This window comes from Thunnus albacares, chromosome 24, assembly GCF_914725855.1.
Source record: "Thunnus albacares chromosome 24, fThuAlb1.1, whole genome shotgun sequence".
Taxonomy (NCBI): Eukaryota; Metazoa; Chordata; class Actinopteri; order Scombriformes; family Scombridae; genus Thunnus; species Thunnus albacares.
In genome coordinates, this window is record NC_058129.1 from 2,744,616 (window position 1) to 2,764,615 (window position 20,000).

General features: G+C 61.5%; 58 non-coding genes and 2 pseudogenes across 58 annotated transcripts; all 60 read left to right on the forward strand.

Annotated features, from left to right (window-relative positions):
* The first annotated feature begins 18 nt into the window (after positions 1 to 18).
* On the forward strand, positions 19 to 137 carry LOC122977756. Its single transcript, XR_006401973.1, has one exon. It is a non-coding gene; the product is annotated as a 5S ribosomal RNA (ribosomal RNA).
* Positions 138 to 345: 208 nt separating this feature from the next.
* LOC122977198 lies at positions 346 to 464 on the forward strand. Its single transcript, XR_006401444.1, has one exon. It is a non-coding gene; the product is annotated as a 5S ribosomal RNA (ribosomal RNA).
* Positions 465 to 672: 208 nt separating this feature from the next.
* LOC122978105 lies at positions 673 to 792 on the forward strand. Its single transcript, XR_006402313.1, has one exon. It is a non-coding gene; the product is annotated as a 5S ribosomal RNA (ribosomal RNA).
* A 237-nt stretch (positions 793 to 1,029) lies between these two features.
* LOC122977199 lies at positions 1,030 to 1,148 on the forward strand. The gene has a single exon (XR_006401445.1). It is a non-coding gene; the product is annotated as a 5S ribosomal RNA (ribosomal RNA).
* A 206-nt stretch (positions 1,149 to 1,354) lies between these two features.
* LOC122977201 lies at positions 1,355 to 1,473 on the forward strand. Its single transcript, XR_006401447.1, has one exon. It is a non-coding gene; the product is annotated as a 5S ribosomal RNA (ribosomal RNA).
* Positions 1,474 to 1,682: 209 nt separating this feature from the next.
* Positions 1,683 to 1,801, forward strand: LOC122977202. The gene has a single exon (XR_006401448.1). It is a non-coding gene; the product is annotated as a 5S ribosomal RNA (ribosomal RNA).
* Positions 1,802 to 2,005: 204 nt separating this feature from the next.
* Positions 2,006 to 2,124, forward strand: LOC122977741. The gene has a single exon (XR_006401958.1). It is a non-coding gene; the product is annotated as a 5S ribosomal RNA (ribosomal RNA).
* A 224-nt stretch (positions 2,125 to 2,348) lies between these two features.
* On the forward strand, positions 2,349 to 2,468 carry LOC122978131. The gene has a single exon (XR_006402337.1). It is a non-coding gene; the product is annotated as a 5S ribosomal RNA (ribosomal RNA).
* Positions 2,469 to 2,676: 208 nt separating this feature from the next.
* LOC122978001 lies at positions 2,677 to 2,796 on the forward strand. Its single transcript, XR_006402212.1, has one exon. It is a non-coding gene; the product is annotated as a 5S ribosomal RNA (ribosomal RNA).
* Positions 2,797 to 3,003: 207 nt separating this feature from the next.
* Positions 3,004 to 3,122, forward strand: LOC122977203. The gene has a single exon (XR_006401449.1). It is a non-coding gene; the product is annotated as a 5S ribosomal RNA (ribosomal RNA).
* A 208-nt stretch (positions 3,123 to 3,330) lies between these two features.
* LOC122977757 lies at positions 3,331 to 3,449 on the forward strand. Its single transcript, XR_006401974.1, has one exon. It is a non-coding gene; the product is annotated as a 5S ribosomal RNA (ribosomal RNA).
* A 208-nt stretch (positions 3,450 to 3,657) lies between these two features.
* On the forward strand, positions 3,658 to 3,776 carry LOC122977204. Its single transcript, XR_006401450.1, has one exon. It is a non-coding gene; the product is annotated as a 5S ribosomal RNA (ribosomal RNA).
* Positions 3,777 to 3,984: 208 nt separating this feature from the next.
* LOC122978085 lies at positions 3,985 to 4,102 on the forward strand. Its single transcript, XR_006402294.1, has one exon. It is a non-coding gene; the product is annotated as a 5S ribosomal RNA (ribosomal RNA).
* Positions 4,103 to 4,324: 222 nt separating this feature from the next.
* Positions 4,325 to 4,442, forward strand: LOC122978112. Its single transcript, XR_006402319.1, has one exon. It is a non-coding gene; the product is annotated as a 5S ribosomal RNA (ribosomal RNA).
* Positions 4,443 to 4,650: 208 nt separating this feature from the next.
* LOC122977205 lies at positions 4,651 to 4,769 on the forward strand. The gene has a single exon (XR_006401451.1). It is a non-coding gene; the product is annotated as a 5S ribosomal RNA (ribosomal RNA).
* A 223-nt stretch (positions 4,770 to 4,992) lies between these two features.
* Positions 4,993 to 5,111, forward strand: LOC122977207. The gene has a single exon (XR_006401453.1). It is a non-coding gene; the product is annotated as a 5S ribosomal RNA (ribosomal RNA).
* A 209-nt stretch (positions 5,112 to 5,320) lies between these two features.
* Positions 5,321 to 5,439, forward strand: LOC122977208. Its single transcript, XR_006401454.1, has one exon. It is a non-coding gene; the product is annotated as a 5S ribosomal RNA (ribosomal RNA).
* Positions 5,440 to 5,648: 209 nt separating this feature from the next.
* On the forward strand, positions 5,649 to 5,767 carry LOC122977746. The gene has a single exon (XR_006401963.1). It is a non-coding gene; the product is annotated as a 5S ribosomal RNA (ribosomal RNA).
* A 224-nt stretch (positions 5,768 to 5,991) lies between these two features.
* LOC122977209 lies at positions 5,992 to 6,110 on the forward strand. The gene has a single exon (XR_006401455.1). It is a non-coding gene; the product is annotated as a 5S ribosomal RNA (ribosomal RNA).
* A 209-nt stretch (positions 6,111 to 6,319) lies between these two features.
* LOC122977967 lies at positions 6,320 to 6,438 on the forward strand. The gene has a single exon (XR_006402180.1). It is a non-coding gene; the product is annotated as a 5S ribosomal RNA (ribosomal RNA).
* A 208-nt stretch (positions 6,439 to 6,646) lies between these two features.
* Positions 6,647 to 6,765, forward strand: LOC122977918. The gene has a single exon (XR_006402132.1). It is a non-coding gene; the product is annotated as a 5S ribosomal RNA (ribosomal RNA).
* Positions 6,766 to 6,989: 224 nt separating this feature from the next.
* LOC122977210 lies at positions 6,990 to 7,108 on the forward strand. Its single transcript, XR_006401456.1, has one exon. It is a non-coding gene; the product is annotated as a 5S ribosomal RNA (ribosomal RNA).
* A 208-nt stretch (positions 7,109 to 7,316) lies between these two features.
* Positions 7,317 to 7,435, forward strand: LOC122977211. Its single transcript, XR_006401457.1, has one exon. It is a non-coding gene; the product is annotated as a 5S ribosomal RNA (ribosomal RNA).
* A 224-nt stretch (positions 7,436 to 7,659) lies between these two features.
* Positions 7,660 to 7,778, forward strand: LOC122978231. The gene has a single exon (XR_006402400.1). It is a non-coding gene; the product is annotated as a 5S ribosomal RNA (ribosomal RNA).
* Positions 7,779 to 8,002: 224 nt separating this feature from the next.
* Positions 8,003 to 8,121, forward strand: LOC122977975. The gene has a single exon (XR_006402188.1). It is a non-coding gene; the product is annotated as a 5S ribosomal RNA (ribosomal RNA).
* A 224-nt stretch (positions 8,122 to 8,345) lies between these two features.
* Positions 8,346 to 8,464, forward strand: LOC122977213. Its single transcript, XR_006401459.1, has one exon. It is a non-coding gene; the product is annotated as a 5S ribosomal RNA (ribosomal RNA).
* A 224-nt stretch (positions 8,465 to 8,688) lies between these two features.
* On the forward strand, positions 8,689 to 8,807 carry LOC122977214. The gene has a single exon (XR_006401460.1). It is a non-coding gene; the product is annotated as a 5S ribosomal RNA (ribosomal RNA).
* Positions 8,808 to 9,031: 224 nt separating this feature from the next.
* Positions 9,032 to 9,150, forward strand: LOC122977215. Its single transcript, XR_006401461.1, has one exon. It is a non-coding gene; the product is annotated as a 5S ribosomal RNA (ribosomal RNA).
* A 209-nt stretch (positions 9,151 to 9,359) lies between these two features.
* Positions 9,360 to 9,478, forward strand: LOC122977216. Its single transcript, XR_006401462.1, has one exon. It is a non-coding gene; the product is annotated as a 5S ribosomal RNA (ribosomal RNA).
* A 209-nt stretch (positions 9,479 to 9,687) lies between these two features.
* Positions 9,688 to 9,806, forward strand: LOC122977218. Its single transcript, XR_006401463.1, has one exon. It is a non-coding gene; the product is annotated as a 5S ribosomal RNA (ribosomal RNA).
* Positions 9,807 to 10,015: 209 nt separating this feature from the next.
* Positions 10,016 to 10,134, forward strand: LOC122977219. Its single transcript, XR_006401464.1, has one exon. It is a non-coding gene; the product is annotated as a 5S ribosomal RNA (ribosomal RNA).
* Positions 10,135 to 10,358: 224 nt separating this feature from the next.
* On the forward strand, positions 10,359 to 10,477 carry LOC122977220. The gene has a single exon (XR_006401465.1). It is a non-coding gene; the product is annotated as a 5S ribosomal RNA (ribosomal RNA).
* Positions 10,478 to 10,686: 209 nt separating this feature from the next.
* Positions 10,687 to 10,805, forward strand: LOC122977221. Its single transcript, XR_006401466.1, has one exon. It is a non-coding gene; the product is annotated as a 5S ribosomal RNA (ribosomal RNA).
* Positions 10,806 to 11,014: 209 nt separating this feature from the next.
* LOC122977874 lies at positions 11,015 to 11,133 on the forward strand. Its single transcript, XR_006402088.1, has one exon. It is a non-coding gene; the product is annotated as a 5S ribosomal RNA (ribosomal RNA).
* Positions 11,134 to 11,342: 209 nt separating this feature from the next.
* On the forward strand, positions 11,343 to 11,461 carry LOC122977789. Its single transcript, XR_006402006.1, has one exon. It is a non-coding gene; the product is annotated as a 5S ribosomal RNA (ribosomal RNA).
* A 209-nt stretch (positions 11,462 to 11,670) lies between these two features.
* LOC122977949 lies at positions 11,671 to 11,789 on the forward strand. The gene has a single exon (XR_006402163.1). It is a non-coding gene; the product is annotated as a 5S ribosomal RNA (ribosomal RNA).
* Positions 11,790 to 11,998: 209 nt separating this feature from the next.
* On the forward strand, positions 11,999 to 12,117 carry LOC122977993. The gene has a single exon (XR_006402204.1). It is a non-coding gene; the product is annotated as a 5S ribosomal RNA (ribosomal RNA).
* A 209-nt stretch (positions 12,118 to 12,326) lies between these two features.
* Positions 12,327 to 12,445, forward strand: LOC122977222. Its single transcript, XR_006401467.1, has one exon. It is a non-coding gene; the product is annotated as a 5S ribosomal RNA (ribosomal RNA).
* Positions 12,446 to 12,669: 224 nt separating this feature from the next.
* Positions 12,670 to 12,788, forward strand: LOC122977979. Its single transcript, XR_006402191.1, has one exon. It is a non-coding gene; the product is annotated as a 5S ribosomal RNA (ribosomal RNA).
* A 209-nt stretch (positions 12,789 to 12,997) lies between these two features.
* On the forward strand, positions 12,998 to 13,106 carry LOC122978158 (annotated as a pseudogene).
* A 224-nt stretch (positions 13,107 to 13,330) lies between these two features.
* On the forward strand, positions 13,331 to 13,449 carry LOC122977223. The gene has a single exon (XR_006401468.1). It is a non-coding gene; the product is annotated as a 5S ribosomal RNA (ribosomal RNA).
* A 210-nt stretch (positions 13,450 to 13,659) lies between these two features.
* On the forward strand, positions 13,660 to 13,778 carry LOC122977225. Its single transcript, XR_006401470.1, has one exon. It is a non-coding gene; the product is annotated as a 5S ribosomal RNA (ribosomal RNA).
* Positions 13,779 to 13,987: 209 nt separating this feature from the next.
* LOC122977226 lies at positions 13,988 to 14,106 on the forward strand. Its single transcript, XR_006401471.1, has one exon. It is a non-coding gene; the product is annotated as a 5S ribosomal RNA (ribosomal RNA).
* Positions 14,107 to 14,315: 209 nt separating this feature from the next.
* Positions 14,316 to 14,434, forward strand: LOC122977227. Its single transcript, XR_006401472.1, has one exon. It is a non-coding gene; the product is annotated as a 5S ribosomal RNA (ribosomal RNA).
* A 205-nt stretch (positions 14,435 to 14,639) lies between these two features.
* Positions 14,640 to 14,759, forward strand: LOC122978080. The gene has a single exon (XR_006402289.1). It is a non-coding gene; the product is annotated as a 5S ribosomal RNA (ribosomal RNA).
* A 209-nt stretch (positions 14,760 to 14,968) lies between these two features.
* On the forward strand, positions 14,969 to 15,087 carry LOC122978062. Its single transcript, XR_006402272.1, has one exon. It is a non-coding gene; the product is annotated as a 5S ribosomal RNA (ribosomal RNA).
* Positions 15,088 to 15,311: 224 nt separating this feature from the next.
* Positions 15,312 to 15,430, forward strand: LOC122977229. Its single transcript, XR_006401473.1, has one exon. It is a non-coding gene; the product is annotated as a 5S ribosomal RNA (ribosomal RNA).
* Positions 15,431 to 15,639: 209 nt separating this feature from the next.
* LOC122977230 lies at positions 15,640 to 15,758 on the forward strand. The gene has a single exon (XR_006401474.1). It is a non-coding gene; the product is annotated as a 5S ribosomal RNA (ribosomal RNA).
* A 224-nt stretch (positions 15,759 to 15,982) lies between these two features.
* LOC122977231 lies at positions 15,983 to 16,101 on the forward strand. Its single transcript, XR_006401475.1, has one exon. It is a non-coding gene; the product is annotated as a 5S ribosomal RNA (ribosomal RNA).
* A 205-nt stretch (positions 16,102 to 16,306) lies between these two features.
* On the forward strand, positions 16,307 to 16,425 carry LOC122977836. The gene has a single exon (XR_006402051.1). It is a non-coding gene; the product is annotated as a 5S ribosomal RNA (ribosomal RNA).
* Positions 16,426 to 16,649: 224 nt separating this feature from the next.
* LOC122977985 lies at positions 16,650 to 16,768 on the forward strand. The gene has a single exon (XR_006402197.1). It is a non-coding gene; the product is annotated as a 5S ribosomal RNA (ribosomal RNA).
* Positions 16,769 to 16,992: 224 nt separating this feature from the next.
* LOC122977232 lies at positions 16,993 to 17,111 on the forward strand. The gene has a single exon (XR_006401476.1). It is a non-coding gene; the product is annotated as a 5S ribosomal RNA (ribosomal RNA).
* Positions 17,112 to 17,335: 224 nt separating this feature from the next.
* Positions 17,336 to 17,454, forward strand: LOC122977748. The gene has a single exon (XR_006401965.1). It is a non-coding gene; the product is annotated as a 5S ribosomal RNA (ribosomal RNA).
* A 209-nt stretch (positions 17,455 to 17,663) lies between these two features.
* Positions 17,664 to 17,782, forward strand: LOC122978148 (annotated as a pseudogene).
* Positions 17,783 to 18,006: 224 nt separating this feature from the next.
* On the forward strand, positions 18,007 to 18,126 carry LOC122978081. The gene has a single exon (XR_006402290.1). It is a non-coding gene; the product is annotated as a 5S ribosomal RNA (ribosomal RNA).
* Positions 18,127 to 18,335: 209 nt separating this feature from the next.
* On the forward strand, positions 18,336 to 18,454 carry LOC122977827. The gene has a single exon (XR_006402042.1). It is a non-coding gene; the product is annotated as a 5S ribosomal RNA (ribosomal RNA).
* A 224-nt stretch (positions 18,455 to 18,678) lies between these two features.
* Positions 18,679 to 18,797, forward strand: LOC122978066. The gene has a single exon (XR_006402276.1). It is a non-coding gene; the product is annotated as a 5S ribosomal RNA (ribosomal RNA).
* Positions 18,798 to 19,006: 209 nt separating this feature from the next.
* Positions 19,007 to 19,125, forward strand: LOC122977233. The gene has a single exon (XR_006401477.1). It is a non-coding gene; the product is annotated as a 5S ribosomal RNA (ribosomal RNA).
* Positions 19,126 to 19,349: 224 nt separating this feature from the next.
* LOC122977234 lies at positions 19,350 to 19,468 on the forward strand. Its single transcript, XR_006401478.1, has one exon. It is a non-coding gene; the product is annotated as a 5S ribosomal RNA (ribosomal RNA).
* Positions 19,469 to 19,673: 205 nt separating this feature from the next.
* On the forward strand, positions 19,674 to 19,792 carry LOC122977837. Its single transcript, XR_006402052.1, has one exon. It is a non-coding gene; the product is annotated as a 5S ribosomal RNA (ribosomal RNA).
* Positions 19,793 to 20,000: the final 208 nt, after the last annotated feature.

Below are 20,000 nucleotides of genomic sequence, written 5' to 3' on the forward strand. Positions count from 1 at the left end.
GGCGTGGTACCTTGGACAGCTTACGGCCATACCACCCTGAACACGCCCGATCTCGTCTGATCTCGGAAGCCAAGCAGGGTCGGGCCTGGTTAGTACTTGGAGGGGAGACCGCCTGGGAATACCAGGTGCTGTAAGCTTTTTCATTTTCTCCACAAGCGCCCGTCCGCCGCGCTCTCTCTTGTTTTCCTCCGTGTCTGTGCAGAACTGTGCGCGGGAGTCCCACTCTCTGGTGTTTCTCCGAGGGAGGAACGGATGGGAACGCTCCCGGCGCAGCTGCCGCCTGGGCCTTGGAGGCGCGTCTGACGAGCGCCACCCCTAAGAGGCCCATGCGTGGTACCTTGGACAGCTTACGGCCATACCACCCTGAACACGCCCGATCTCGTCTGATCTCGGAAGCCAAGCAGGGTCGGGCCTGGTTAGTACTTGGACGGGAGACCGCCTGGGAATACCAGGTGCTGTAAGCTTTTTCATTTTCTCCACAAGCGCCCGTCCGCCGCGCTCTCTCTTGTTTTCCTCCGTGTCTGTGCAGAACTGTGCGCGGGAGTCCCACTCTCTGGTGTTTCTCCGAGGGAGGAACGGATGGGAACGCTCCCGGCGCAGCTGCCGCCTGGGCCTTGGAGGCGCGTCTGACGAGCGCCACCCCTAAGAGGCCCATGCGTGGTACCGTGGACAGCTTACGGCCATACCACCCTGAACACGCCCGATCTCGTCTGATCTCGGAAGCCAAGCAGGGTCGGGCCTGGTTAGTACTTGGACGGGAGGACCGCCTGGGAATACCAGGTGCTGTAAGCTTTTTCACTTTTCTCCACAAGCGCCCGTCCGCCGCGCTTAACGTAGGGATCCTCTCTCTTGTTTTCCTCCGTGTCTGTGCAGAACTGTGCGCGGGAGTCCCACTCTCTGGTGTTTCTCCGAGGGTGTTTCTCGAGGGAGGAACGGATGGGAACGCTCCCGGCGCAGCTGCCGCCTGGGCCTTGGAGGCGCGTCTGACGAGCGCCACCCCTAAGAGGCCCATGCGTGGTACCTTGGACAGCTTACGGCCATACCACCCTGAACACGCCCGATCTCGTCTGATCTCGGAAGCCAAGCAGGGTCGGGCCTGGTTAGTACTTGGACGGGAGACCGCCTGGGAATACCAGGTGCTGTAAGCTTTTCACTTTTCTCCACAAGCGCCCGTCCGCCGCGCTCTCTCTTGTTTTCCTCCGTGTCTGTGCAGAACTGTGCGCGGGAGTCCCACTCTCTGGTGTTTCTCCGAGGGAGGAACGGATGGGAACCCTCCGGGCGCAGCTGCCGCCTGGGCCTTGGAGGCGCGTCTGACGAGCGCCACCCTAAGAGGCCATGCGTGGTACCTTGGACAGCTTACGGCCATACCACCCTGAACACGCCCGATCTCGTCTGATCTCGGAAGCCAAGCAGGGTCGGGCCTGGTTAGTACTTGGACGGGAGACCGCCTGGGAATACCAGGTGCTGTAAGCTTTTTCACTTTTCTCCACAAGCGCCCGTCCGCCGCGCTCTCTCTTGTTTTCCTCCGTGTCTGTGCAGAACTGTGCGCGGGAGTCCCACTCTCTGGTGTTTCTCCGAGGGAGGAACGGATGGGAACGCTCCCGGCGCAGCTGCCGCCTGGGCCTTGGAGGCGCGTCTGACGAGCGCCACCCCTAAGAGGCCCATGCGTGGTCCCTTGGACAGCTTACGGCCATACCACCCTGAACACGCCCGATCTCGTCTGATCTCGGAAGCCAAGCAGGGTCGGGCCTGGTTAGTACTTGGACGGGAGACCGCCTGGGAATACCAGGTGCTGTAAGCTTTTTCACTTTTCTCCACAAGCGCCCGTCCGCCGCGCTAACGTAGGCGGACGTTCTGTGCAGAACTGTGCGCGGGAGTCCCACTCTCTGGTGTTTCTCCGAGGGAGGAACGGATGGGAACGCTCCCGGCGCAGCTGCCGCCTGGGCCTTGGAGGCGCGTCTGACGAGCGCCACCCCTAAGAGGCCCATGCGTGGTACCTTGGACAGCTTACAGCCATACCACCCTGAACACGCCCGATCTCGTCTGATCTCGGAAGCCAAGCAGGGTCGGGCCTGGTTAGTACTTGGACGGGAGACCGCCTGGGAATACCAGGTGCTGTAAGCTTTTTCACTTTTCTCCACAAGCGCCCGTCCGCCGCGCTTAACGTAGGGATCCTCTCTCTTGTTTTCGTCCGTGTCTGTGCAGAACTGTGCGCGGGAGTCCCACTCTCTGGTGTTTCTCCGAGGGAGGAACGGATGGGAACGCTCCCGGCGCAGCTGCCGCCTGGGCCTTGGAGGCGCGTCTGACGAGCGCCACCCCTAAGAGGCCCATGCGTGGTACCTTGGACAGCTTACGGCCATACCACCCTGAACACGGCCCGATCTCGTCTGATCTCGGAAGTCAAGCAGGGTCGGGCCTGGTTAGTAATTGGACGGGAGACCGCCTGGGAATACCAGGTGCTGTAAGCTTTTTCACTTTTCTCCACAAGCGCCCGTCCCGCCGCGCTCTCTCTTGTTTTCCTCGTGTCTGTGCAGAACTGTGCGCGGGAGTCCCACTCTCTGGTGTTTCTCCGAGGGAGGAATGGATGGGAACGCTCCGGCGCAGCTGCCGCCTGGGCCTTGGAGGCGCGTCTGACGAGCGCCACCCCTAAGAGGCCCATGCGTGGTACCTTGGACAGCTTACGGCCATACCACCCTGAACACGCCCCGATCTCGTCTGATCTCGGAAGCCAAGCAGGGTCGGGCCTGGTTAGTACTTGGACGGGAGACCGCCTGGGAATACCAGGTGCTGTAAGCTTTTTCACTTTTCTCCACAAGCGCCCGTCCGCCGCGCTCTCTCTTGTTTTCCTCCGTGTCTGTGCAGAACTGTGCGCGGAGTCCCACTCTCTGGTGTTTCTCCGAGGGAGGAACGGATGGGAACGCTGCGGCGCAGCTGCCGCCTGGGCCTTGGAGGCGCGTCTGACGAGCGCCACCCCTAAGAGGCCCATGCGTGGTACCTTGGACAGCTTACGGCCATACCACCCTGAACACGCCCGATCTCGTCTGATCTCGGAAGCCAAGCAGGGTCGGGCCTGGTTAGTACTTGGACGGGAGACCGCCTGGGAATACCAGGTGCTGTAAGCTTTTCACTTTTCTCCACAAGCGCCCGTCCGCCGCGCTCTCTCTTGTTTTCCTCCGTGTCTGTGCAGAACTGTGCGCGGGAGTCCCACTCTCTGGTGTTTCTCCGAGGAGGAACGGATGGGAACGCTCCCGGCGCAGCTGCCGCCTGGGCCTTGGAGGCGCGTCTGACGAGCGCCACCCCTAAGAGGCCCATGCGTGGTACCTTGGGACAGCTTACGGCCATACCACCCTGAACACGCCCGATCTCGTCTGATCTCGGAAGCCAAGCAGGGTCGGGCCTGGTTAGTACTTGGAGGGGAGACCGCCTGGGAATACCAGGTGCTGTAAGCTTTTTCATTTTCTCCACAAGCGCCCGTCCGCCGCGCTCTCTCTTGTTTTCCTCCGTGTCTGTGCAGAAACTGTGCGCGGAGTCCCACTCTCTGGTGTTTCTCCGAGGGAGGAACGGATGGGAACGCTCCCGGCGCAGCTGCCGCCTGGGCCTTGGAGGCGCGTCTGACGAGCGCCACCCCTAAGAGGCCCATGCGTGGTACCTTGGACAGCTTACGGCCATACCACCCTGAACACGCCCGATCTCGTCTGATCTCGGAAGCCAAGCAGGGTCGGGCCTGGTTAGTACTTGGACGGGAGACCGCCTGGGAATACCAGGTGCTGTAAGCTTTTTCATTTTCTCCACAAGCGCCCGTCCGCCGCGCTCTCTCTTGTTTTCCTCCGTGTCTGTGCAGAACTGGTGCGCGGGAGTCCCACTCTCTGGTGTTTCTCGAGGGAGGAACGGATGGGAACGCTCCCGGCGCAGCTGCCGCCTGGGCCTTGGAGGCTCGTCTGACGAGCGCCACCCCTAAGAGGCCCATGCGTGGTACCGTGGACAGCTTACGGCCATACCACCCTGAACACGCCCGATCTCGTCTGATCTCGGAAGCAAGCAGGGTCGGGCCTGGTTAGTACTTGGACGGGAGACCGCCTGGGAATACCAGGTGCTGTAAGCTTTTTCACTTTTCTCCACAAGCGCCCGTCCGCCGCGCTTAACGTAGGATCCTCTCTCTTGTTTTCCTCCGTGTCTGTGCAGAACTGTGCGCGGGAGTCCCACTCTCTGGTGTTTCTCCGAGGGGGAACGGATGGGAACGCTCCCGGCGCAGCTGCCGCCTGGGCCTTGGAGGCGCGTCTGACGAGCGCCACCCCTAAGAGGCCCATGCGTGGTACCTTGGACAGCTTACGGCCATACCACCCTGAACACGCCCGATCTCGTCTGATCTCGGAAGCCAAGCAGGGTCGGGCCTGGTTAGTACTTGGACGGGAGACCGCCTGGAATACCAGGTGCTGTAAGCTTTTTCACTTTCTCCACAAGCGCCCGTCCGCCGCGCTCTCTCTTGTTTTCCTCCGTGTCTGTGCAGAACTGTGCGCGGAGTCCCACTCTCTGGTGTTTCTCCGAGGGAGGAACGGATGGGAACGCTCCCGGCGCAGGCTGCCGCCTGGGCCTTGGAGGCGCGTCTGACGAGCGCCACCCCTAAGAGGCCCATGCGTGGTACCTTGGACAGCTTACGGCCATACCACCCTGAACACGCCCGATCTCGTCTGATCTCGGAAGCCAAGCAGGGTCGGGCCTGGTTAGTACTTGGACGGGAGACCGCCTGGGAATACCAGGTGCTGTAAGCTTTTTCACTTTTCTCCACAAGCGCCCGTCCGCCGCGCTTAACGTAGGGATCCTCTCTCTTGTTTTCCTCCGTGTCTGTGCAGAACTGTGCGCGGGAGTCCCACTCTCTGGTGTTTCTCCGAGGAGGAACGAATGGGAACGCTCCCGGCGCAGCTGCCGCCTGGGCCTTGGAGGCGCGTCTGACGAGCGCCACCCCTAAGAGGCCCATGCGTGGTACCTTGGACAGCTTACGGCCATACCACCCTGAACACGCCCGATCTCGTCTGATCTCGGAAGCCAAGCAGGGTCGGGCCTGGTTAGTACTTGGACGGGAGACCGCCTGGGAATACCAGGTGCTGTAAGCTTTTTCACTTTTCTCCACAAGCGCCTGTCCGCCGCGCTCTCTCTTGTTTTCCTCCGTGTCTGTGCAGAACTGTGCGCGGGAGTCCCACTCTCTGGTGTTTCTCCGAGGGAGGAACGGATGGGAACGCTCCCGGCGCAGCTGCCGCCTGGGCCTTGGAGGCGCGTCTGACGAGCGCCACCCCTAAGGGGCCCATGCGTGGTACCTTGGACAGCTTACGGCCATACCACCCTGAACACGCCCGATCTCGTCTGATCTCGGAAGCCAAGCAGGGTCGGGCCTGGTTAGTACTTGGACGGGAGACCGCCTGGGAATACCAGGTGCTGTAAGCTTTTTCACTTTTCTCCACAAGCGCCCGTCCGCCGCGCTCTCTCTTGTTTTCCTCCGTGTCTGTGCAGAACTGTGCGCGGGAGTCCCACTCTCTGGTGTTTCTCCGAGGGAGGAACGGATGGGAACGCTCCCGGCGCAGCTGCCGCCTGGGCCTTGGAGGCGCGTCTGACGAGCGCCACCCCTAAGAGGCCCATGCGTGGTACCTTGGACAGCTTACGGCCATACCACCCTGAACACGCCCGATCTCGTCTGATCTCGGAAGCCAAGCAGGGTCGGGCCTGGTTAGTACTTGGACGGGGGACCGCCTGGGAATACCAGGTGCTGTAAGCTTTTTCACTTTTCTCCACAAGCGCCCGTCCGCCGCGCTTAACGTAGGGATCCTCTCTCTTGTTTTCCTCCGTGTCTGTGCAGAACTGTGCGCGGGAGTCCCACTCTCTGGTGTTTCTCCGAGGGAGGAACGGATGGGAACGCTCCCGGCGCAGCTGCCGCCTGGGCCTTGGAGGCGCGTCTGACGAGCGCCACCCCTAAGAGGCCCATGCGTGGTACCTTGGACAGCTTACGGCCATACCACCCTGAACACGCCCGATCTCGTCTGATCTCGGAAGCCAAGCAGGGTCGGGCCTGGTTAGTACTTGGACGGGAGACCGCCTGGGAATACCAGGTGCTGTAAGCTTTTTCACTTTTCTCCACAAGCGCCTGTCCGCCGCGCTCTCTCTTGTTTTCCTCCGTGTCTGTGCAGAACTGTGCGCGGGAGTCCCACTCTCTGGTGTTTCTCCGAGGGAGGAACGGATGGGAACGCTCCCGGCGCAGCTGCCGCCTGGGCCTTGGAGGCGCGTCTGACGAGCGCCACCCCTAAGGGGCCCATGCGTGGTACCTTGGACAGCTTACGGCCATACCACCCTGAACACGCCCGATCTCGTCTGATCTCGGAAGCCAAGCAGGGTCGGGCCTGGTTAGTACTTGGACGGGAGACCGCCTGGGAATACCAGGTGCTGTAAGATTTTCACTTTTCTCCACAAGCGCCCGTCCGCCGCGCTCTCTCTTGTTTTCCTCCGTGTCTGTGCAGAACTGTGCGCGGGAGTCCCACTCTCTGGTGTTTCTCCGAGGGAGGAACGGATGGGAACGCTCCCGGCGCAGCTGCCGCCTGGGCCTTGGAGGCGCGTCTGACGAGCGCCACCCCTAAGAGGCCCATGCGTGGTACCTTGGACAGCTTACGGCCATACCACCCTGAACACGCCCGATCTCGTCTGATCTCGGAAGCCAAGCAGGGTCGGGCCTGGTTAGTACTTGGACGGGGGGCCGCCTGGGAATACCAGGTGCTGTAAGCTTTTTCACTTTTCTCCACAAGCGCCCGTCCGCCGCGCTTAACGTAGGGTTGCTCTCTCTTGTTTTCCTCCGTGTCTGTGCAGAACTGTGCGCGGGAGTCCCACTCTCTGGTGTTTCTCCGAGGGAGGAACGGATGGGAACGCTCCCGGCGCAGCTGCCGCCTGGGCCTTGGAGGCGCGTCTGACGAGCGCCACCCCTAAGAGGCCCATGCGTGGTACCTTGGACAGCTTACGGCCATACCACCCTGAACACGCCCGATCTCGTCTGATCTCGGAAGCCAAGCAGGGTCGGGCCTGGTTAGTACTTGGACGGGAGACCGCCTGGGAATACCAGGTGCTGTAAGCTTTTTCATTTTCTCCACAAGCGCCCGTCCGCCGCGCTCTCTCTTGTTTTCCTCCGTGTCTGTGCAGAACTGTGCGCGGGAGTCCCACTCTCTGGTGTTTCTCCGAGGGAGGAACGGATGAGAACGCTCCCGGCGCAGCTGCCGCCTGGGCCTTGGAGGCGCGTCTGACGAGCGCCACCCCTAAGAGGCCCATGCGTGGTACCGTGGACAGCTTACGGCCATACCACCCTGAACACGCCCGATCTCGTCTGATCTCGGAAGCCAAGCAGGGTCGGGCCTGGTTAGTACTTGGACGGGAGACCGCCTGGGAATACCAGGTGCTGTAAGCTTTTTCACTTTTCTCCACAAGCGCCCGTCCGCCGCGCTTAACGTAGGGATCCTCTCTCTTGTTTTCCTCCGTGTCTGTGCAGAACTGTGCGCGGGAGTCCCACTCTCTGGTGTTTCTCCGAGGGAGGAACGGATGGGAACGCTCCCGGCGCAGCTGCCGCCTGGGCCTTGGAGGCGCGTCTGACGAGCGCCACCCCTAAGAGGCCCATGCGTGGTACCTTGGACAGCTTACGGCCATACCACCCTGAACACGCCCGATCTCGTCTGATCTCGGAAGCCAAGCAGGGTCGGGCCTGGTTAGTACTTGGATGGGAGACCGCCTGGGAATACCAGGTGCTGTAAGCTTTTTCACTTTTCTCCACAAGCGCCCGTCCGCCGCGCTTAACGTAGGGATCCTCTCTCTTGTTTTCCTCCGTGTCTGTGCAGAACTGTGCGCGGGAGTCCCACTCTCTGGTGTTTCTCCGAGGGAGGAACGGATGGGAACGCTCCCGGCGCAGCTGCCGCCTGGGCCTTGGAGGCGCGTCTGACGAGCGCCACCCCTAAGAGGCCCATGCGTGGTACCTTGGACAGCTTACGGCCATACCACCCTGAACACGCCCGATCTCGTCTGATCTCGGAAGCCAAGCCGGGTCGGGCCTGGTTAGTACTTGGACGGGAGACCGCCTGGGAATACCAGGTGCTGTAAGCTTTTTCACTTTTCTCCACAAGCGCCCGTCCGCCGCGCTTAACGTAGGGATCCTCTCTCTTGTTTTCCTCCGTGTCTGTGCAGAACTGTGCGCGGGAGTCCCACTCTCTGGTGTTTCTCCGAGGGAGGAACGGATGGGAACGCTCCCGGCGCAGCTGCCGCCTGGGCCTTGGAGGCGCGTCTGACGAGCGCCACCCCTAAGAGGCCCATGCGTGGTACCTTGGACAGCTTACGGCCATACCACCCTGAACACGCCCGATCTCGTCTGATCTCGGAAGCCAAGCAGGGTCGGGCCTGGTTAGTACTTGGACGGGAGACCGCCTGGGAATACCAGGTGCTGTAAGCTTTTTCACTTTTCTCCACAAGCGCCCGTCCGCCGCGCTTAACGTAGGGATCCTCTCTCTTGTTTTCCTCCGTGTCTGTGCAGAACTGTGCGCGGGAGTCCCACTCTCTGGTGTTTCTCCGAGGGAGGAACGGATGGGAACGCTCCCGGCGCAGCTGCCGCCTGGGCCTTGGAGGCGCGTCTGACGAGCGCCACCCCTAAGAGGCCCATGCGTGGTACCTTGGACAGCTTACGGCCATACCACCCTGAACACGCCCGATCTCGTCTGATCTCGGAAGCCAAGCAGGGTCGGGCCTGGTTAGTACTTGGACGGGAGACCGCCTGGGAATACCAGGTGCTGTAAGCTTTTTCACTTTTCTCCACAAGCGCCCGTCCGCCGCGCTTAACGTAGGGATCCTCTCTCTTGTTTTCCTCCGTGTCTGTGCAGAACTGTGCGCGGGAGTCCCACTCTCTGGTGTTTCTCCGAGGGAGGAACGGATGGGAACGCTCCCGGCGCAGCTGCCGCCTGGGCCTTGGAGGCGTGTCTGACGAGCGCCACCCCTAAGAGGCCCATGCGTGGTACCTTGGACAGCTTACGGCCATACCACCCTGAACACGCCCGATCTCGTCTGATCTCGGAAGCCAAGCAGGGTCGGGCCTGGTTAGTACTTGGACGGGAGACCGCCTGGGAATACCAGGTGCTGTAAGCTTTTTCACTTTTCTCCACAAGCGCCCGTCCACCGCGCTCTCTCTTGTTTTCCTCCGTGTCTGTGCAGAACTGTGCGCGGGAGTCCCACTCTCTGGTGTTTCTCCGAGGGAGGAACGGATGGGAACGCTCCCGGCGCAGCTGCCGCCTGGGCCTTGGAGGCGCGTCTGACGAGCGCCACCCCTAAGAGGCCCATGCGTGGTACCTTGGACAGCTTACGGCCATACCACCCTGAACACGCCCGATCTCGTCTGATCTCGGAAGCCAAGCAGGGTCGGGCCTGGTTAGTACTTGGACGGGAGACCGCCTGGGAATACCAGGTGCTGTAAGCTTTTTCACTTTTCTCCACAAGCGCCCGTCCGCCGCGCTCTCTCTTGTTTTCCTCCGTGTCTGTGCAGAACTGTGCGCGGGAGTCCCACTCTCTGGTGTTTCTCCGAGGGAGGAACGGATGGGAACGCTCCCGGCGCAGCTGCCGCCTGGGCCTTGGAGGCGCGTCTGACGAGCGCCACCCCTAAGAGGCCCATGCGTGGTCCCTTGGACAGCTTACGGCCATACCACCCTGAACACGCCCGATCTCGTCTGATCTCGGAAGCCAAGCAGGGTCGGGCCTGGTTAGTACTTGGACGGGAGACCGCCTGGGAATACCAGGTGCTGTAAGCTTTTTCACTTTTCTCCACAAGCGCCCGTCCGCCGCGCTCTCTCTTGTTTTCCTCCGTGTCTGTGCAGAACTGTGCGCGGGAGTCCCACTCTCTGGTGTTTCTCCGAGGGAGGAACGGATGGGAACGCTCCCGGCGCAGCTGCCGCCTGGGCCTTGGAGGTGCGTCTGACGAGCGCCACCCCTAAGAGGCCCATGCGTGGTACCTTGGACAGCTTACGGCCATACCACCCTGAACACGCCCGATCTCGTCTGATCTCGGAAGCCAAGCAGGGTCGGGCCTGGTTAGTACTTGGACGGGAGACCGCCTGGGAATACCAGGTGCTGTAAGCTTTTTCACTTTTCTCCACAAGCGCCCGTCCGCCGCGCTTAACGTAGGGATCCTCTCTCTGGTTTGCCTCCGTGTCTGTGCAGAACTGTGCGCGGGAGTCCCACTCTCTGGTGTTTCTCCGAGGGAGGAACGGATGGGAACGCTCCCGGCGCAGCTGCCGCCTGGGCCTTGGAGGCGCGTCTGACGAGCGCCACCCCTAAGAGGCCCATGCGTGGTACCTTGGACAGCTTACGGCCATACCACCCTGAACACGCCCGATCTCGTCTGATCTCGGAAGCCAAGCAGGGTCGGGCCTGGTTAGTACTTGGACGGGAGACCGCCTGGGAATACCAGGTGCTGTAAGCTTTTTCACTTTTCTCCACAAGCGCCCGTCCGCCGCACTCTCTCTTGTTTTCCTCCGTGTCTGTGCAGAACTGTGCGCGGGAGTCCCACTCTCTGGTGTTTCTCCGAGGGAGGAACGGATGGGAACGCTCCCGGCGCAGCTGCCGCCTGGGCCTTGGAGGCGCGTCTGACGAGCGCCACCCCTAAGAGGCCCATGCGTGGTACCTTGGACAGCTTACGGCCATACCACCCTGAACACGCCCGATCTCGTCTGATCTCGGAAGCCAAGCAGGGTCGGGCCTGGTTAGTACTTGGACGGGAGACCGCCTGGGAATACCAGGTGCTGTAAGCTTTTTCACTTTTCTCCACAAGCGCCCGTCCGCCGCGCTCTCTCTTGTTTTCCTCCGTGTCTGTGCAGAACTGTGCGCGGGAGTCCCACTCTCTGGTGTTTCTCCGAGGGAGGAACGGATGGGAACGCTCCCGGCGCAGCTGCCGCCTGGGCCTTGGAGGCGCGTCTGACGAGCGCCACCCCTAAGAGGCCCATGCGTGGTACCTTGGACAGCTTACGGCCATACCACCCTGAACACGCCCGATCTCGTCTGATCTCGGAAGCCAAGCAGGGTCGGGCCTGTTTAGTACTTGGACGGGAGACCGCCTGGGAATACCAGGTGCTGTAAGCTTTTTCACTTTTCTCCACAAGCGCCCGTCCGCCGCGCTCTCTCTTGTTTTCCTCCGTGTCTGTGCAGAACTGTGCGCGGGAGTCCCACTCTCTGGTGTTTCTCCGAGGGAGGAACGGATGGGAACGCTCCCGGCGCAGCTGCCGCCTGGGCCTTGGAGGCGCGTCTGACGAGCGCCACCCCTAAGAGGCCCATGCGTGGTACCTTGGACAGCTTACGGCCATACCACCCTGAACACGCCCGATCTCGTCTGATCTCGGAAGCCAAGCAGGGTCGGGCCTGGTTAGTACTTAGACGGGAGACCGCCTGGGAATACCAGGTGCTGTAAGCTTTTTCACTTTTCTCCACAAGCGCCCGTCCGCCGCGCTCTCTCTTGTTTTCCTCCGTGTCTGTGCAGAACTGTGCGCGGGAGTCCCACTCTCTGGTGTTTCTCCGAGGGAGGAACGGATGGGAACGCTCCCGGCGCAGCTGCCGCCTGGGCCTTGGAGGCGCGTCTGACGAGCGCCACCCCTAAGAGGCCCATGCGTGGTACCTTGGACAGCTTACGACCATACCACCCTGAACACGCCCGATCTCGTCTGATCTCGGAAGCCAAGCAGGGTCGGGCCTGGTTAGTACTTGGACGGGAGACCGCCTGGGAATACCAGGTGCTGTAAGCTTTTTCACTTTTCTCCACAAGCGCCCGTCCGCCGCGCTCTCTCTTGTTTTCCTCCGTGTCTGTGCAGAACTGTGCGCGGGAGTCCCACTCTCTGGTGTTTCTCCGAGGGAGGAACGGATGGGAACGCTCCCGGCGCAGCTGCCGCCTGGGCCTTGGAGGCGCGTCTGACGAGCGCCACCCCTAAGAGGCCCATGCGTGGTACCTTGGACAGCTTACGGCCATACCACCCTGAACACGCCCGATCTTGTCTGATCTCGGAAGCCAAGCAGGGTCGGGCCTGGTTAGTACTTGGACGGGAGACCGCCTGGGAATACCAGGTGCTGTAAGCTTTTTCACTTTTCTCCACAAGCGCCCGTCCGCCGCGCTCTCTCTTGTTTTCCTCCGTGTCTGTGCAGAACTGTGCGTGGGAGTCCCACTCTCTGGTGTTTCTCCGAGGGAGGAACGGATGGGAACGCTCCCGGCGCAGCTGCCGCCTGGGCCTTGGAGGCGCGTCTGACGAGCGCCACCCCTAAGAGGCCCATGCGTGGTACCTTGGACAGCTTACGGCCATACCACCCTGAACACGCCCGATCTCGTCTGATCTCGGAAGCCAAGCAGGGTCGGGCCTGGTTAGTACTTGGACGGGAGACCGCCTGGGAATACCAGGTGCTGTAAGCTTTTTCACTTTTCTCCACAAGCGCCCGTCCGCCGCGCTTAACGTAGGGATCCTCTCTCTTGTTTTCCTCCGTGTCTGTGCAGAACTGTGCGTGGGAGTCCCACTCTCTGGTGTTTCTCCGAGGGAGGAACGGATGGGAACGCTCCCGGCGCAGCTGCCGCCTGGGCCTTGGAGGCGCGTCTGACGAGCGCCACCCCTAAGAGGCCCATGCGTGGTACCTTGGACACCTTACGGCCATACCACCCTGAACACGCCCGATCTCGTCTGATCTCGGAAGCCAAGCAGGGTCGGGCCTGGTTAGTACTTGGACGGGAGACCGCCTGGGAATACCAGGTGCTGTAAGCTTTTTCACTTTTCTCCACAAGCGCCCGTCCGCCGCGCTCTCTCTTGTTTTCCTCCGTGTCTGTGCAGAACTGTGCGCGGGAGTCCCACTCTCTGGTGTTTCTCCGAGGGAGGAACGGATGGGAACGCTCCCGGCGCAGCTGCCGCCTGGGCCTTGGAGGCGCGTCTGACAAGCGCCACCCCTAAAAGGCCCATGCGTGGTACCTTGGACAGCTTACGGCCATACCACCCTGAACACGCCTGATCTCGGAAGCCAAGCAGGGTCGGGCCTGGTTAGTACTTGGACGGGAGACCGCCTGGGAATACCAGGTGCTGTAAGCTTTTTCACTTTTCTCCACAAGCGCCCGTCCGCCGCGCTTAACGTAGGGATCCTCTCTCTTGTTTTCCTCCGTGTCTGTGCAGAACTGTGCGTGGGAGTCCCACTCTCTGGTGTTTCTCCGAGGGAGGAACGGATGGGAACGCTCCCGGCGCAGCTGCCGCCTGGGCCTTGGAGGCGCGTCTGACGAGCGCCACCCCTAAGAGGCCCATGCGTGGTACCTTGGACAGCTTACGGCCATACCACCCTGAACACGCCCGATCTCGTCTGATCTCGGAAGCCAAGCAGGGTCGGGCCTGGTTAGTACTTGGACGGGAGACCGCCTGGGAATACCAGGTGCTGTAAGCTTTTTCACTTTTCTCCACAAGCGCCTGTCCGCCGCGCTCTCTCTTGTTTTCCTCCGTGTCTGTGCAGAACTGTGCGCGGGGAGTCCCACTCTCTGGTGTTTCTCCGAGGGAGGAACGGATGGGAACGCTCCCGGCGCAGCTGCCGCCTGGGCCTTGGAGGCGCGTCTGACGAGCGCCACCCCTAAGAGGCCCATGCGTGGTACCTTGGACAGCTTACGGCCATACCACCCTGAACACGCCCGATCTCGTCTGATCTCGGAAGCCAAGCAGGGTCGGGCCTGGTTAGTACTTGGACGGGAGACCGCCTGGGAATACCAGGTGCTGTAAGCTTTTTCACTTTTCTCCACAAGCGCCCGTCCGCCGCGCTCTCTCTTGTTTTCCTCCGTGTCTGTGCAGAACTGTGCGCGGGAGTCCCACTCTCTGGTGTTTCTCCGAGGGAGGAACGGATGGGAACGCTCCCGGCGCAGCTGCCGCCTGGGCCTTGGAGGCGCGTCTGACGAGCGCCACCCCTAAGAGGCCCACGCGTGGTACCTTGGACAGCTTACGGCCATACCACCCTGAACACGCCCGATCTCGTCTGATCTCGGAAGCCAAGCAGGGTCGGGCCTGGTTAGTACTTGGACGGGAGACCGCCTGGGAATACCAGGTGCTGTAAGCTTTTTCATTTTTCTCCACAAGCGCCCGTCCGCCGCGCTCTCTCTTGTTTTCCTCCGTGTCTGTGCAGAACTGTGCGCGGGAGTCCCACTCTCTGGTGTTTCTCCGAGGGAGGAACGGATGGGAACGCTCCCGGCGCAGCTGCCGCCTGGGCCTTGGAGGCGCGTCTGACGAGTGCCACCCCTAAGAGGCCCATGCGTGGTACTTTGGACAGCTTACGGCCATACCACCCTGAACACGCCCGATCTCGTCTGATCTCGGAAGCCAAGCAGGGTCGGGCCTGGTTAGTACTTGGACGGGAGACCGCCTGGGAATACCAGGTGCTGTAAGCTTTTTCACTTTTCTCCACAAGCGCCCGTCCGCCGCGCTTAACGTAGGCGGACGTTCTGTGCAGAACTGTGCGCGGGAGTCCCACTCTCTGGTGTTTCTCCGAGGGAGGAACGGATGGGAACGCTCCCGGCGCAGCTGCCGCCTGGGCCTTGGAGGCGCGTCTGACGAGCGCCACCCCTAAGAGGCCCATGCGTGGTACCTTGGACAGCTTACGGCCATACCACCCTGAACACGCCCGATCTCGTCTGATCTCGGGAAGCCAAGCAGGGTCGGGCCTGGTTAGTACTTGGACGGGAGACCGCCTGGGAATACCAGGTGCTGTAAGCTTTTTCACTTTTCTCCACAAGCGCCCGTCCGCCGCGCTCTCTCTTGTTTTCCTCCGTGTCTGTGCAGAACTGTGCGCGGGAGTCCCACTCTCTGGTGTTTCTCCGAGGGAGGAACGGATGGGAACGCTCCCGGCGCAGCTGCCGCCTGGGCCTTGGAGGCGCGTCTGACGAGCGCCACCCCTAAGGGGCCCATGCGTGGTACCTTGGACAGCTTACGGCCATACCACCCTGAACACGCCCGATCTCGTCTGATCTCGGAAGCCAAGCAGGGTCGGGCCTGGTTAGTACTTGGACGGGAGACTGCCTGGGAATACCAGGTGCTGTGAGCTTTTTCACTTTTCTCCACAAGCGCCCGTCCGCCGCGCTTAACGTAGGGATCCTCTCTCTTGTTTTCCTCCGTGTCTGTGCAGAACTGTGCGCGGGAGTCCCACTCTCTGGTGTTTCTCTGAGGGAGGAACGGATGGGAACGCTCCCGGCGCAGCTGCCGCCTGGGCCTTGGAGGCGCGTCTGACGAGCGCCACCCCTAAGAGGCCCATGCGTGGTACCTTGGACAGCTTACGGCCATACCACCCTGAACACGCCCGATCTCGTCTGATCTCGGAAGCCAAGCAGGGTCGGGCCTGGTTAGTACTTGGACGGGAGACCGCCTGGGAATACCAGGTGCTGTAAGCTTTTTCACTTTTCTCCACAAGCGCCCGTCCGCCGCGCTCTCTCTTGTTTTCCTCCGTGTCTGTGCAGAACTGTGCGCGGGAGTCCCACTCTCTGGTGTTTCTCCGAGGGAGGAACGGATGGGAACGCTCCCGGCGCAGCTGCCGCCTGGGCCTTGGAGGCGCGTCTGACGAGCGCCACCCCTATGGGGCCCATGCGTGGTACCTTGGACAGCTTACGGCCATACCACCCTGAACACGCCCGATCTCGTCTGATCTCGGAAGCCAAGCAGGGTCGGGCCTGGTTAGTACTTGGACGGGAGACCGCCTGGGAATACCAGGTGCTGTAAGCTTTTTCACTTTTCTCCACAAGCGCCCGTCCGCCGCGCTTAACGTAGGGATCCTCTCTCTTGTTTTCCTCCGTGTCTGTGCAGAACTGTGCGCGGGAGTCCCACTCTCTGGTGTTTCTCCGAGGGAGGAACGGATGGGAACGCTCCCGGCGCAGCTGCCGCCTGGGCCTTGGAGGCGCGTCTGACGAGCGCCACCCCTAAGAGGCCCATGCGTGGTACCTTGGACAGCTTACGGCCATACCACCCTGAACACGCCCGATCTCGTCTGATCTCGGAAGCCAAGCAGGGTCGGGCCTGGTTAGTACTTGGACGGGAGACCGCCTGGGAATACCAGGTGCTGTAAGCTTTTTCACTTTTCTCCACAAGCGCCTGTCCGCCGCGCTTAACGTAGGCGGACGTTCTGTGCAGAACTGTGCGCGGGAGTCCCACTCTCTGGTGTTTCTCCGAGGGAGGAACGGATGGGAACGCTCCCGGCGCAGCTGCCGCCTGGGCCTTGGAAGCGCGTCTGACGAGCGCCACCCCTAAGAGGCCCATGCGTGGTACCTTGGACAGCTTACGGCCATACCACCCTGAACACGCCCGATCTCGTCTGATCTCGGAAGCCAAGCAGGGTCGGGCCTGGTTAGTACTTGGACGGGAGACCGCCTGGGAATACCAGGTGTTGTAAGCTTTTTCACTTTTCTCCACAAGCGCCCGTCCGCCGCGCTTAACGTAGGGATCCTCTCTCTTGTTTTCCTCCGTGTCTGTGCAGAACTGTGCGCGGGAGTCCCACTCTCTGGTGTTTCTCCGAGGGAGGAACGGATGGGAACGCTCCCGGCGCAGCTGCCGCCTGGGCCTTGGAGGCGCGTCTGACGAGCGCCACCCCTAAGAGGCCCATGCGTGGTACCTTGGACAGCTTACGGCCATACCACCCTGAACACGCCCGATCTCGTCTGATCTCGGAAGCCAAGCAGGGTCGGGCCTGGTTAGTACTTGGACAGGAGACCGCCTGGGAATACCAGGTGCTGTAAGCTTTTTCACTTTTCTCCACAAGCGCCCGTCCGCCGCGCTTAACGTAGGGATCCTCTCTCTTGTTTTCCTCCGTGTCTGTGCAGAACTGTGCGCGGGAGTCCCACTCTCTGGTGTTTCTCCGAGGGAGGAACGGATGGGAACGCTCCCGGCGCAGCTGCCGCCTGGGCCTTGGAGGCGCGTCTGACGAGCACCACCCCTAAGAGGCCCATGCGTGGTACCTTGGACAGCTTACGGCCATACCACCCTGAACACGCCCGATCTCGTCTGATCTCGGAAGCCAAGCAGGGTCGGGCCTGGTTAGTACTTGGACGGGAGACCGCCTGGGAATACCAGGTGCTGTAAGCTTTTTCACTTTTCTCCACAAGCGCCCGTCCGCCGCGCTTAACGTAGGGATCCTCTCTCTTGTTTTACTCCGTGTCTGTGCAGAACTGTGCGCGGGAGTCCCACTCTCTGGTGTTTCTCCGAGGGAGGAACGGATGGGAACGCTCCCGGCGCAGCTGCCGCCTGGGCCTTGGAGGCGCGTCTGACGAGCGCCACCCCTAAGAGGCCCATGCGTGGTACCTTGGACAGCTTACGGCCATACCACCCTGAACACACCCGATCTCGTCTGATCTCGGAAGCCAAGCAGGGTCGGGCCTGGTTAGTACTTGGACGGGAGTCCGCCTGGGAATACCAGGTGCTGTAAGCTTTTTCACTTTTCTCCACAAGCGCCCGTCCGCCGCGCTCTCTCTTGTTTTCCTCCGTGTCTGTGCAGAACTGTGCGCGGGAGTCCCACTCTCTGGTGTTTCTCCGAGGGAGGAACGGATGGGAACGCTCCCGGCGCAGCTGCCGCCTGGGCCTTGGAGGCGCGTCTGACGAGCGCCACCCCTAAGAGGCCCATGCGTGGTACCTTGGACAGCTTACGGCCATACCACCCTGAACACGCCCGATCTCGTCTGATCTCGGAAACCAAGCAGGGTCTGCCCTGGTTAGTACTTGGACGGGAGACCGCCTGGGAATACCAGGTGCTGTAAGCTTTTTCACTTTTCTCCACAAGCGCCCGTCCGCCGCGCTTAACGTAGGGATCCTCTCTCTTGTTTTCCTCCGTGTCTGTGCAGAACTGTGCGCGGGAGTCCCACTCTCTGGTGTTTCTCCGAGGGAGGAACGGATGGGAACGCTCCCGGCGCAGCTGCCGCCTGGGCCTTGGAGGCGCGTCTGACGAGCGCCACCCCTAAGAGGCCCATGCGTGGTACCTTGGACAGCTTACGGCCATACCACCCTGAACACGCCCGATCTCGTCTGATCTCGGGAAGCCAAGCAGGGTCGGGCCTGGTTAGTACTTGGACGGGAGACCGCCTGGGAATACCAGGTGCTGTAAGCTTTTTCACTTTTCTCCACAAGCGCCCGTCCGCCGCGCTCTCTCTTGTTTTCCTCCGTGTCTGTGCAGAACTGTGCGCGGGAGTCCCACTCTCTGGTGTTTCTCCGAGGGAGGAACGGATGGGAACGCTCCCGGCGCAGCTGCCGCCTGGGCCTTGGAGGCGCGTCTGACGAGCGCCACCCCTAAGGGGCCCATGCGTGGTACCTTGGACAGCTTACGGCCATACCACCCTGAACACGCCCGATCTCGTCTGATCTCGGAAGCCAAGCAGGGTCGGGCCTGGTTAGTACTTGGACGGGAGACCGCCTGGGAATACCAGGTGCTGTGAGCTTTTTCACTTTTCTCCACAAGCGCCCGTCCGCCGCGCTTAACGTAGGGATCCTCTCTCTTGTTTTCCTCCGTGTCTGTGCAGAACTGTGCGCGGGAGTCCCACTCTCTGGTGTTTCTCTGAGGGAGGAACGGATGGGAACGCTCCCGGCGCAGCTGCCGCCTGGGCCTTGGAGGCGCGTCTGACGAGCGCCACCCCTAAGAGGCCCATGCGTGGTACCTTGGACAGCTTACGGCCATACCACCCTGAACACGCCCAATCTCGTCTGATCTCGGAAGCCAAGCAGGGTCGGGCCTGGTTAGTACTTGGACGGGAGACCGCCTGGGAATACCAGGTGCTGTAAGCTTTTTCACTTTTCTCCACAAGCGCCCGTCCGCCGCGCTCTCTCTTGTTTTCCTCCGTGTCTGTGCAGAACTGTGCGCGGGAGTCCCACTCTCTGGTGTTTCTCCGAGGGAGGAACGGATGGGAACGCTCCCGGCGCAGCTGCCGCCTGGGCCTTGGAGGCGCGTCTGACGAGCGCCACCCCTAAGGGGCCCATGCGTGGTACCTTGGACAGCTTACGGCCATACCACCCTGAACACGCCCGATCTCGTCTGATCTCGGAAGCCAAGCAGGGTCGGGCCTGGTTAGTACTTGGACGGGAGACCGCCTGGGAATACCAGGTGCTGTAAGCTTTTTCACTTTTCTCCACAAGCGCCCGTCCGCCACGCTTAACGTAGGGATCCTCTCTCTTGTTTTCCTCCGTGTCTGTGCAGAACTGTGCGCGGGAGTCCCACTCTCTGGTGTTTCTCCGAGGGAGGAACGGATGGGAACGCTCCCGGCGCAGCTGCCGCCTGGGCCTTGGAGGCGCGTCTGACGAGCGCCACCCCTAAGAGGCCCATGCGTGGTACCTTGGACAGCTTACGGCCATACCACCCTGAACACGCCCGATCTCGTCTGATCTCGGAAGCCAAGCAGGGTCGGGCCTGGTTAGTACTTGGACGGGAGACCGCCTGGGAATACCAGGTGCTGTAAGCTTTTTCACTTTTCTCCACAAGCGCCCGTCCGCCGCGCTTAACGTAGGCGGACGTTCTGTGCAGAACTGTGCGCGGGAGTCCCACTCTCTGGTGTTTCTCCGAGGGAGGAACGGATGGGAACGCTCCCGGCGCAGCTGCCGCCTGGGCCTTGGAGGCGCGTCTGACGAGCGCCACCCCTAAGAGGCCCATGCGTGGTACCTTGGACAGCTTACGGCCATACCACCCTGAACACGCCCGATCTCGTCTGATCTCGGAAGCCAAGCAGGGTCGGGCCTGGTTAGTACTTGGACGGGAGACCGCCTGGGAATACCAGGTGTTGTAAGCTTTTTCACTTTTCTCCACAAGCGCCCGTCCGCCGCGCTTAACGTAGGGATCCTCTCTCTTGTTTTCCTCCGTGTCTGTGCAGAACTGTGCGCGGGAGTCCCACTCTCTGGTGTTTCTCCGAGGGAGGAACGGATGGGAACGCTCCCGGCGCAGCTGCCGCCTGGGCCTTGGAGGCGCGTCTGACGAGCACCACCCCTAAGAGGCCCATG